Raw genomic sequence first — 12,312 nt, 5'->3', positions numbered from 1 at the left:
TATCACTAGTTATGTTTCAATAATCAATTTAAATATAATTATAGAAGAAAATATTATAATCACTATAAGAAACATCGTTAAAATCGATGGTCAAACTGTCGATAATATTAAAAATCGACGGCGAAAGTGGTCCCTATTGTAACACCCTACCACACTAAGTTTTACGCTTAAGTCGTAAACCGAAGGTGGTGTGGTATTAGTGTATTACGACCTCTCAAATAAAATGAGTACATATAATAGCAGAAGAATTATAATATATTAGGAGCCTTGAAGGAAAGGGGGAAGTAAAAAAAAAATCGCACAATAAAGGCGCAACGCTCAAGGAACGAGTTAACTCACGTGATAAGAAAATCATAACTATCAAACATAAGATAATAGAAGTAGGAGTAGAATACCAAAGATACAAAATAACAAGCTCCTAACTCAGCCTACGAAGTCAAGACTGGCCGGAGAATATTTACACATATATACATACATATCCAAAACCCAAAAGTACATATACACAATCCTGCCTCTCCATAAACCTCTAAGAGGATCAAAAAGAATAAGTCATGCGGAGAGAAAGCTAAGTACATATATATACATCATAGCATAACAAAATATCCCAGTAACCACTCCGCTTCAAGAGTCCAGACGCCTAACGAGATGCCTCTCGACCTGCATCTGAAAAACAACATAGTATGGAATGAGAATCGGAGGTTCTCAGTATGGTAAAGGTGCCACACACATAATATATAAGGTCCTGGGAATGCCAGAGGCAATCCTAGAACACCGACACTCAGATTATAGAGCTTAAAGTATTAAACAGAAGCCATAAAAGGTGGTTTCCTAAAAATATTTAATCCTAACTTAACTTAACCTTAAATCTAAGTCCTATACTGCCATTCTTCCATACCTCCAACTCCATCATGCATTTTCACAGACAAATAGACAGATAAAGGTAAACACAAGAAGGTTACAACTACTGCAGGTAACAAATACACATTTAGCATGGCAAATACAGATAGGCACTCCCAATTAGAGCACAAGCAAGTAATTCAAGTAATATGCATATGATGCATGCCTGTCCTATGGCTGATGAGGCTCATCTGTCGGTTATCCAGCCAACCCGACAAGTCTGAATTGTACTTAGACTGTCCCCCGACGTGCATCCCCAAGAGTCTATGCATAGTTTTTTCTCAAATAATTAATAATACTCAATGGGGGTAACATTCCCGGGAATTTATATAGTGTCCGGTCACACACTTACGTCGTGGGGTCAACAGAGTATCGAGTTTTCAACCTGGTACACGTGGTGGCAAGCCACGACACTTAATCCAGGGAATCTCGTATCTCAGATTATTCAAATTCATAAGCCATATAAATAATTCAATTATAATTCATCAACATCAACATCATTCTCAATCGCATTTCATTCATCATCATACATCAATCATGTTCAATCCTTATCTTTCATTATAATCATGTTCACCTCCCATTCCGTCCATCAATAGTTCCAATTCAAAACATAACTCATTCTTTTCTAAATGAATCAAACTTAAAACATGCTCATTTTCTTAATAACTCTAAATCAAACCATATAACCTTTGAATCTAAATCTTTTTAAATAATCATATAAACAAAATCTCTAATCTCTAATTTTTATAAAATTTCGGCAGCATCTCCTCTAAAACTCGGACTTTGCCACCCTTTTTGGGTCCAAACCTGCATTCTTTTCAATTCAACATTCCCTTCCTCATTATCATAACAATCTCCACAAAAAAATCTACCTCAGATCAACAATTAAACTCATACAATATTCAAATCCAACAACCAAAATTCAACTAAGAGTCATAGTTCACAAATCCTAGGCTTTTAACACAAAATACCTCAAATCAATAATTCACCGAATCATTAATTAATCAACAAGCACCAAACCAACCATGTTCATCAACAATAACATTCAACTATAATTCTCTCCAAATTAACATAACAACATTCACCATCCAAAATTAATAACTAATTATCCAATAAACTTCAACCAATTATATTCATCGACAAATTACTAAATATTAAACGTACACCTGCATTCCAATTTATCCTATGGTCATCTAGCCTAAGTTTTCACAGAACATTATATATTAAATGCAAGAAACCTAAACCATACCTTAGCCAATTTCCAAGTATTATTCCAAGAAAAATTTCCTAAAAGAACACAGCCCTCAAAACCTCAACTAATTCGCTTCCTCCAAGTTCCAGTATTCACAATTTCAAGCTCCAATTATTTATTTTCAACCTAATACACATTCATAACACATATATACCCAATTTAATACTCAAAGCTCAAATTTAATGAAATTAAAATAAAATTATCGTATCCTCACCTTACCCAAGCTTCACATAAGCAAGAGTGAACGTTTTTCTCAAACTAATTGGATCCTAAAACATCAAAAATCAAAGAAACTCAACCTTCCCATTCAAAAATCCGAAAATTGGGGGAAAAGAGGGCTGAGAGTGATTAAACAAGTTACCAGTGAAATTATTCCGGTAAAAATGTAGAGCTCGACGCGGTGGACGCGTGGCCGCAAACGGTGCAGCAATCGAAGCTCGGATGGAGAAGTTACGGGGGTTGGAAGGTTACCGTAAGGGTTCGGGAGTATTTTCTTCTCCCTGTGGCTTTTCACGCTGCAGCTGATGAAATGAAGAAGAAGGGGCTTTTGGGCTCATTTAAAGTGTGGGTCCGGTTGGACCGACAGCCCGGTTCGGGCTCGGTTCAACCGGTTCGGCTCGTTCGGTCCAATTTTGGACCGTTTTCTTCGAAATTGGTGTCAAAATTCTCGTTTCAATGAGCTCTATCCTAATTTAATATAATATTCACATTTCTAATCCTCCTTATTAAAAACTAATTTTATTAACTAATTATCTACTAATTTAATCGGGGTTTACATCCTACCCTCCTAATAAAGAATTTTGCCCTCAAAATTCAAATTTAGTTACCTGAAAAGTGATGTGGATAGTTCTTTCGCATATCTGATTTGAGTTTCCAAGTGTGTTCCTCGATACCAGCTCGACTCCAAGCTACTTTTACCAATGATACTTCCCTTCCTCGTAATCGTTTAACACTGGTGTCATCAATCCTCACCGGAATTACTGGGAGTGTTAGATCTTCTCTTACTTGGATTGGTTCTGGTTCTAGAACATGACTTGCATCAGGAGTATACTTCCGAAGCTGTGATACATGAAATACATCGTGCAAATTCGAAAGGTATGACGGTAAGGCAATTCTATAAGCCACTGGTCCAATTCTCTTCAGAATCTCAAACGGTCCAATATAACGGGGATTCAGTTTCTTGGTCTTAATAGCTCTTCCCACGCCAGTGGTTGGTGTAACTTTCAGAAAGACATGTTCTCCTTCTTCGAATTCCAAAAGCTTTCACCTCTGATCAGCATAGCTCTTCTGGCGGCTTTGGGCTATAAGAATTCGACTACGAATCTTCTTTATCTACTCAGTCGTTTCAGCTATCATTTCAGGCCCTAATAAACTCATTTCTCCAGTTTCATACCAACATAGTAGAGACTGACATTTTCTGCCATACAGAGCCTCATATGGAGCCATTCCGATGCTCGCATGATAGCTATTATTATAAGCAAATTCAATTAATGGAATATACCGATCCTAGCTCGCAGGCTGGTCCAAAACACAAGCCCTTAGCATATCCTCCAAGGTCTGAATAGTTCTTTCTGACTGACCATCTGTCTGAGGGTGATACGCAGTACTCAAGCTTAATTGAGTCCCAAATGCACGCTGAAAAGCTCCCCAGAACCTTGATGTGAAACGAGGATCCCTATCAGATATAATGGTAGAAGGCACGCCATGCAACCTGACAATCTCTTTAATATACATTCGAGCCAATTCCTCCATTGTGCAACTTATTCGGATAGGAAGAAAATGAGCTGATTTTGTTAGTCGATCCACAACCACCCAAATAGCGTCACAACCAGATCGGGTTCTAGGCAAACCTATCACAAAATCCATTGCGATACTCTCCCATTTCCATTGTGGAATCTCCAAAGGCTGAAGGGTCCCTGATGGTCTCTGATGCTCAATCTTAACCTTCTGACACGTTAAATATTTAGATACATGCAATGCCACATCATTCTTCATACCTGGCCACCAGAACATCGCTTTCAGATCCTGATACATTTTAGTGCTCCCTGGGTGAATTGAAAACCCGCTCTTATGAGCTTCCTTCAAGATACTTTGTCACAGGTCTCCAACATCAGGCACAATAATCCGGTTCTTGAACCTCCATAAATCATCCTGACCTTCTGACACTCTCCACTGTTTTCCCTGTTCAACTGCTGGTAATATCTTATGTAATGCTTCACTATCTCGATGAGCCTTCAGAAGTTCTGATTTAAAATCACTTGAAATCTGCAACTGAATTAAACACAGGATTCCAGATTCTTCTCTAATTCCCAAATTCAAACCTTGAAATGCCTTTAGTAATTCTTCTTCCCGTAGCATCATCCAAGCTGTATATAAAGATTTTCGACTCAAGGCGTCCGCCACAACGTTCGCTTTTCCTGGATGATAATTCAATTCAAAATCATAATCTTTCAGAAGCTCCATCCATCTCCTCTGACGCATATTCAATTCTTTCTGCTCAAAAAAATACTTCAAACTCTTATGGTCTGAGAAAACATGAAACTTAACACCATAGAGATAGTGCCTCCAAATCTTTAAAGCAAACACAACAACAGCAAGTTCCAAATCATGTGTCGGATAGTTCATTTCATGCGGCCTTAATTGCCGTGAGGCGTATGCTACAACATTCTGGTGCTGCATCAGAACGCACCCCAAACCTTTCAAAGATGCATCACAATACACTTCAAACGGTTCACTTGGTTCAGGTAATACCAATACAGGTGCAGTAGTCAACTTGTGCTTCAATGCCTGGAAACTCTCTTCACATTCCGGAGTCCAGATAAAAGGTGTATCCTTCCTAGTCAATTTAGATAAAGGTAAGGCAAGCTGTGAAAATCCCTTAATGAATCTGCGATAATACCCCGCCAAACCTAAGAAACTCCTGATCTCTGTCACTGAAGTTGGTCGCTCCCAATTCATCACTGCTTCCACCTTAGCAAGATCCACAGCTATTCCCTGCTTACTCACCACGTGGCCGAGAAACTTCACTTCACTCTTCCAGAACTCACATTTAGATAACTTAGCATATAACTTCCTGTCTCTCAGAATTTGCAGCACAGTTCGCAAGTGTTCAGCATGTTCCTCTTCAGACTTAGAATAAACAAGAATGTCATCAATGAAGACAATAACAAACTTGTCCAGATACGGTCGGAAAATCCTGTTCATATAATCCATAAATACTGCCGGGACATTAGTTAACCCAAAAGACATCACTGTATACTCATAATGACCATAACGTGTTCTGAAAGCAGTTTTCGAAATATCCTCTTCTCTAACCCTTATCTGATGATACCCGGATCGCAGGTCGATCTTAGAAAACACACCGGCACCCTGTAACTGATCCATTAGATCATCGATTCTAGGCAACGGATATTTATTCTTCACAGTGATCTTATTCAATTGCCGATAATCGACACACAGCCGCATACTCCCATCCTTCTTCTTCACCAGTAACACTGGCGCTCCCCACGGAGAAACACTTGGTCGGATAAAATGCTCACCCAACAGATCTTCCAGCTGAGCCTTCAGTTCAGCCATTTCTAAAGGCGACATCCTATAAGGAGTAATTGAAATTGGACCGGATCCAGGTACCAACTCAATTGTAAATTCAACCTCTCGGTTAGGTGGGAATTCATTAATATCATCCGGAAACACATCTGGAAATTCACATACAACCGAAATCTGCTCTAAACTCTGATCATCACCTGATACTCCTGTAGTTAATAACATAATACCCTGACATTCAGTTCCAGAACAGTTTACTATCATAGAATTCAAATAGTAACTATTCACCACAACCGGTGCTTCTGACCCTTCCAGCATAAACTGTACTGACTTTTCAGAACAATCAAGTAAAACATGATTCTTGGATAACCAATCCAATCCCAAAATGAGATCAAGATCAGTCATAGGCAAACAAATCAAATCATGCACAAATTCACGATGTTGTACTCGAAAGGGAACTTGTGGACATCCTATCCTGATCACCATAGCTTCATGAGTAGCATTATATACTTTCAAATCATAACCTAAAACCACCATTCTCAATCCTAATACATGGGCCTTTTCAAATGCAATAAATGAATGACTTGCTCCTGAATCAAATAAAGCATTTAAGATTTTACCAGCCATTTCACAATTACCTCTAATCAGTGTCTCAGATCCCTCAGCACCTATGGTAGAAGTGGTGTATACTCTCCCTGGCTGCTGCACCCTACCAGTCTCATACTTCTTCTTCTCCGGGCAATTGGTGGCCATATGCCCGGGCTGTCCACAAGAATAGCATACTCCAAGTCCGAATCTGCACAGAACTCCAGGGTGATACCTTCCGCACTTCTGACAATTCAGATCTTGCTGTGGCTGCTTTCCAAACATTTTCCCTTGACTAGCATTGGTATTCGGCCTTCTGTAATTACCTTGACCCTGAGTCTGCTGCGGAACAAAACCTCCACGCTTGAAATTCCTACCTCTCGGAGCAAAATTCCTCCCTGAAGGCCTCTGAAAAGGCACCCTCAAACTCCCTTTCTCTGCTGCCGCCTTCCTCACACAATCCTCAGCCACCCTACTCTTATTTACCAATTCAGAAAATACACTGATCTCCATTGGAGCAACGAAGCTCAGAATATCGCTTCGAAGACCTCCCTCATATTTAATACACTTCCATTCAGTAAAATCTTCAGGCGCACCTTGACAGATACGAGAAAAGCAATATAACTCCTCAAATTTGCTGGTATACTCAGCAACAGTCATCTGTGCTTGCTTTAACTGCATTAATTCAAGTTCCTTGGCATTTCTAGCTGAATTAGGAAAGTACTTCTTATAGAACTCTGTCTGGAAAACCTCCCAAGGAATCGTAGCACCATCAGGCTGCAGGATACGTCGTGTTCCCTGCCACCAATACTGAGCTTCACCTTGCAACTGATAAGTTCCAAATTCAACCCATTGGTCTTCAGGAACTTGTTGTGCCTGTAACGCCCTTTCCATAGCCTGAATCCAATTATCTGCATCAGTGGGATTTGAGGTTCCCCTGAAGGTCGGAGGGTGAACTTTCAGAAATGTAGCAAGTGTCATAGGACCATCCTCATCATTATTATTCCCATGATTACCCTGATTTATTTGATTACCCAATGCCTCAGCTGTTGCCTGCATAGCTACAGCCATATTTCCCAAAGCAGCCATAAAGTCTACTGGATCAGTCCCTATGGGGACAGGAGTAACGGTGCTTGTCCTACCTCTACCTCGCCCGCGACCGCGTCCGCGAGTTGACATCCGGTCCCTATACATACCAAACAAGTGATATTAAGTTGATCAGTCTCAATATCGCAGGTCTAATGCTTTAAGTTCCAAATGCATGCTCACAAACGTTTATGCCATATATATCAATCAGATATCCTAATAGCACATAAACACATATACAGAGAATGCACAGAAGCACAATCAGTCCATCTTTCAGGCTCTATAGGAACGAACTGCTCTGATACCATAATGTAACACCCTACCACACTAAGCTTTATGCTTAAGTCGTAAACCGAAGGTGGTGTGGTATTACGACCTCTAAAATAAAATGAGTACATATAATAGCAGAAGAATTATAATATGCTAGGAGCCTTGAAGGAAAGGGGGAAGTAAAAAAAATCGCACAATAAAGGCGCAACGCTCAAGGAACGAGTTAACTCACGTGATAAGAAAATCATAACTATCAAACATAAGATAATAGAAGTAGGAGTAGAATACCAAAGATACAAAATAACAAGCTCCTAACTCAGCCTGCGAAGTCAAGACTGGCCGGAGAATATTTACACATATATACATACATATCCAAAACCCAAAAGTACATATACACAATCCTGCCTCTCCATAAACCTCTAAGAGGATCAAAAAGAATAAGTCATGCGGAGAGAAAGCTAAGTACATATATACATCATAGCATAACAAAATATCCCAGTAACCACTCCGCTTCAAGAGTCCAGACGCCTAACGAGATGCCTCTCGACCTGCATCTGAAAAATAACAACATAGTATGGAATGAGAACCGGAGGTTCTCAATATAGTAAAGGTGCCACACACATAATATATAAGGTCCTGGGAATGCCAGAGGCAATCCTAGAACGCCGACACTCAGATTATAGAGCTTAAAGTATTAAACAAAAGCCATAAAAGGTGGTTTCCTAAAAATATTTAATCCTAACTTAACTTAACCTTAAATCTAAGTCATATACTGCCATTCTTCCATACCTCCAACTCCATCATGCATTTTCACAGACAAATAGACAGATAAAGACAAACACAAGAAGGTTACAACTACTGCAGGTAACAAATACACATTTAGCATGGCAAATACAGATAGGCACTCTCAATTAGAGCACAAGCAAGTAATTCAAGTAATATGCATATGATGCATGCCTGTCCTATGGCTGATGAGGCTCATATATCATATATTTCATTATTCTTCTTATTCTTCTTCTTATTCTTCTTCTTCTCCTTCTCTTTATCTCTAAGATATCTTTAAAATCTTTTGTGCGATCTTTGATTCTTTGTACATTCTCATATATCATATATTTCATTCAAATCTGTTGTCACTTCTTCTGTTGTCACTTTTTCTTTTTCTTCTTCTTCTGAAGACTTACCATTATCTTGTGATTCATTCTCAGCAATAAGATGACCGAACCTTTCCTTGCGAGGTGCAAAGGTATATTTTAAGTCATCGTACCAATATGCACTATATCGTTTACTAAATTTGTAGCCAAGAAAATTCTCGGGTGTATTTGGTTCTATAAAATATTTTAATTGTTCATAACACATTTTTCTTAATCTCCCCTCCAAATTAACGTTGTCACACCAACGTATGTCCAGAGATTCAAGAAAATGACAGCCGTCAAGAATGACGCTTACACCATCATTATCCATACAATCGTTTCTAACAAGTTGGAGATGGCGCAAGTTCGACATATTTTGTGCAATAACAAATGCATCTTCGTTACCTCTACTGCAATCATTGTGGTTAAACTTTAATGATTTCAGAAGAGGACAATCTCGACCAATAGCTTCTAAAGCAACATAAGATACGTGTTTACAAAGAGTAATTTCGAGTTCTTCCAACAACGGAAGCTTTTGAGCGATCTCACATAATCCTTTGTCAAAAATGGCATAAAAGCATTGAACAAGTCGTAGCCGTCGAAAATTACACTGCCTGTACAAAATCACCATTCCATCATATACATCACATAATTTAATAATAATTAAATAAATTTTGTTTAAAGAAAAGAGCTAAACACAAAAATAAGGGTAAAGTATACTTTTTGTCCCTGAAGTTTGACAAAAGTTTTAAAAATACTCCTAAGTTTTATTTTCTTTCAATTTTGTCCCAAAAGTTTTCGATTTGCATCAAATACCACTGATGGCTAATTTTTCAAAAAAATTAAGATCAATTCAACAACAATTTCATAAGAATAACCCTCAACACAAGCAAATTAAGCATAATTTTTATGTATTATTATTAGATTGGTCTTAAATTTTTTGAAAATTTAGCCATCGAAGGTATATTTGATGCAAATTAAAAGCTTTTAGGACAAAATTGAAACAAAATAAAACTTAGGGATATTTTTAAAACTTTTACCAAACTTCAGGAACAAAAAATATACTTTACCCAAAAATAAATATGAAACATAATTCAAAAAAAAAAAAGCATATAGTACAATAACAAACACCAACAACAATAAAAGCTTTAAACTTACGAGTTAATTATGTATTTAAGAAGACAATCGTTACCAAAATACTGAATACTTATGTCTTCCAACTGGCCACAACTTCGATCAATTGCATGGCAGCACATATGCCACAATTTATAGTCCAATAAATTGTAGATCCCACAATGTTGATGGTGCGCCACATGAGCGTATTCTTGCAGATGCTCCTCCATTGACGGCAAACCTGATGGACGCTATTCAAGATGTCAAACGTGCCAAGCCTCGAGAAGATCCTCAAAGTTAGGTCGTTTGGAAGATCCAGCCAGTTTATCACGGCGGTTTTGCGTTTGCGGCGGCGCAATAATGGGTTGGTAGTCCATCTAGCCATTGGATGAGTAAGGAATTGAATTTGCGGGTTGTTAGTGTGGGAGTGAAAACAAAAGCCTTTTAAATAACATGTGAGTGATTAAAATTCCTAATGTAATTCCGTGAGATGCAAGTCATTAATATTTATTTTCCTATTCCTGTTTTTGAAACCGTCCTCTCCTATGATGAAGCCTCAACATTCTCATATCTCATCTCTTGAAACATGGGGCCAGTTATTAGGTATTAATGGAGTACTTCAAATACATATAGTAATAATAGTCGTAATTTGTTCAAAATAAATGAAAAAAATTGTTGATGTGTTATTTTTTTTAATTATTCTAAATTTAATTTTGCTGTACCAATATTTTACCTTATTTTTTTGGTGACTGAACATAACATAAAGAAAAAAGACTTAAGAAAAAGAGTAGTACTTCTCTCTAATAATAATGTCTAAATTATTAGGAGGCAGTAACCACTCTAAATACACTTGCTTGTTTAAAACAGCAGTCTTAGCCATTAAATCAGCCGCTCTGTTTGCTAGATAAGCACTAAAGTAGCTGTCTAATTGCGCTGGAGCATCTCTTTAATTTTGTCAAGCAGATCAGAGTCATTCCTAATCATGCTGGTTGTGCCTCGCGAAACAAGAAGAAACGCATCAAGATTATCAGTTTCATATATGACCTCTTTGCACTCGCAATTCCAAGCCATAACAAGCCCTCTCCAAATAGCATGAAGCTCACAACAGAGAACACTAGAAAGAGGTATACTGGCAGAACAACCTTTTATCCAAATTCCCATGCTGTCTCTAATAATACATCCAAAGCCAGCTAATTGCTCATTTTCAAAAATGCTTGCATCGCAGTTCACTTTACAAACATTCATTGGAGGTGGTTCCCAGTTATATTTCAAAGAAGAAGGAATAATATGTTTTTGGTTGATAATAACATTAGAGAAATCTCGAGCAGCATGTTTAACTAAGTGAACAATTTTCTCCTTACTCCATGGATCATCTTGGTGGAAGATGTCATTGTTCCTATCTCTCCAAATCCACCAAAAGGCCGCTGCAAAGAGAAACTCATTTTTGTTGAGGTTAGAACGAATCCAAGACACAAAATCCAAACTAGAGTCCTCAGCGGTCATTCCCAAATTTAAGCTAATCCAAATCTGACGAGCTTTTTGGCAAGTCCTAAAACAGTGGTTAATATCCTCTAGAGCAAGATAACATCTCTGACAAAAATCAGAAGTAGAAATACCTCTTTGAAACCAGTAACTAGCTGTGGGAACTCCGTTGTTGAGGCAAAGCCAGAGCAGACACTTTATCTTCTCCGGTATTCTCAAGCGCCAAAGCCAAAGCCAATTTTCATTATCATTCCAGCCAAATTTCTTCTTCAATAGCCATTCATACCCGCTTTTAGTCGAGTAGGTGAGAGTATTTGAGTTTGTCCAAAACCAACCAGTTTTATCTCCTGCCTGCTTGATAGGATCAAAGAATATCCCACCGCCAATGCCCATGGTGCCAGACATCTTCTAACTTCAAGTGAGAATCAGAAATGTGCACAAAAGGAACCAAAGGAGCTAGCGTTCCACATGGTCGCCAAGCATGATACCAAAAGGATTGAGACATCCTGCCTGTACACCAATCAAAACCATCACGAAGCTTTTCTATTGTCTTATAAATCGCTCGCCAAGTGCTTGAAACATTATTAGAAAATTTGGGTGAAAAGCAAGAACTCCCAGATAAATATTTTGCCAACATAATTCTTACCCAAAGCTTATCTTTATTATGCAATAATTGCCAAACAAGCTTTTCGAGTAAAGCAAAATTTACACATTGAGTATCTCTAATTCCCAAGCCTCCATATTTTCCTGGAGTGACAACTTTGCTCCACTTGACCAAATTTAAGCAACGCTCCCCCACCTTTCCCTTCCACAAGAATTGTCTAAGCACAGAATCAATCTTTCGACAAACCGAAATAGGAAAAAGAGTCACTTGCATCTGATAAATAGGAAGAGAAGAAGCAACAGATTTAATTAAGCAAAGCATGCCTGCTCTGTTAAGGAGCCGACCTTTCC

General features: G+C 38.3%; 1 long non-coding RNA gene across 2 annotated transcripts; it reads right to left on the bottom strand.

Annotated features, from left to right (window-relative positions):
• Positions 639 to 2,669, bottom strand: LOC110266310. 2 transcript variants are annotated; one of them, XR_002353560.1, is made up of 4 exons: positions 2,511 to 2,669; positions 2,364 to 2,418; positions 2,147 to 2,275; positions 639 to 663 (listed from the first exon to the last, which is right to left on the bottom strand). It is a non-coding gene; the product is annotated as an uncharacterized LOC110266310 (long non-coding RNA). The 2 variants fall into 2 exon arrangements; XR_002353561.1 differs by having other exon boundaries at positions 2,369 to 2,418.

The sequence above is a fragment of the Arachis ipaensis genome, chromosome B09 (genome assembly GCF_000816755.2).
Source record: "Arachis ipaensis cultivar K30076 chromosome B09, Araip1.1, whole genome shotgun sequence".
NCBI lineage: Eukaryota > Viridiplantae > Streptophyta > Magnoliopsida > Fabales > Fabaceae > Arachis > Arachis ipaensis.
This window is presented reverse-complemented; position numbering and strand designations above follow the sequence as displayed.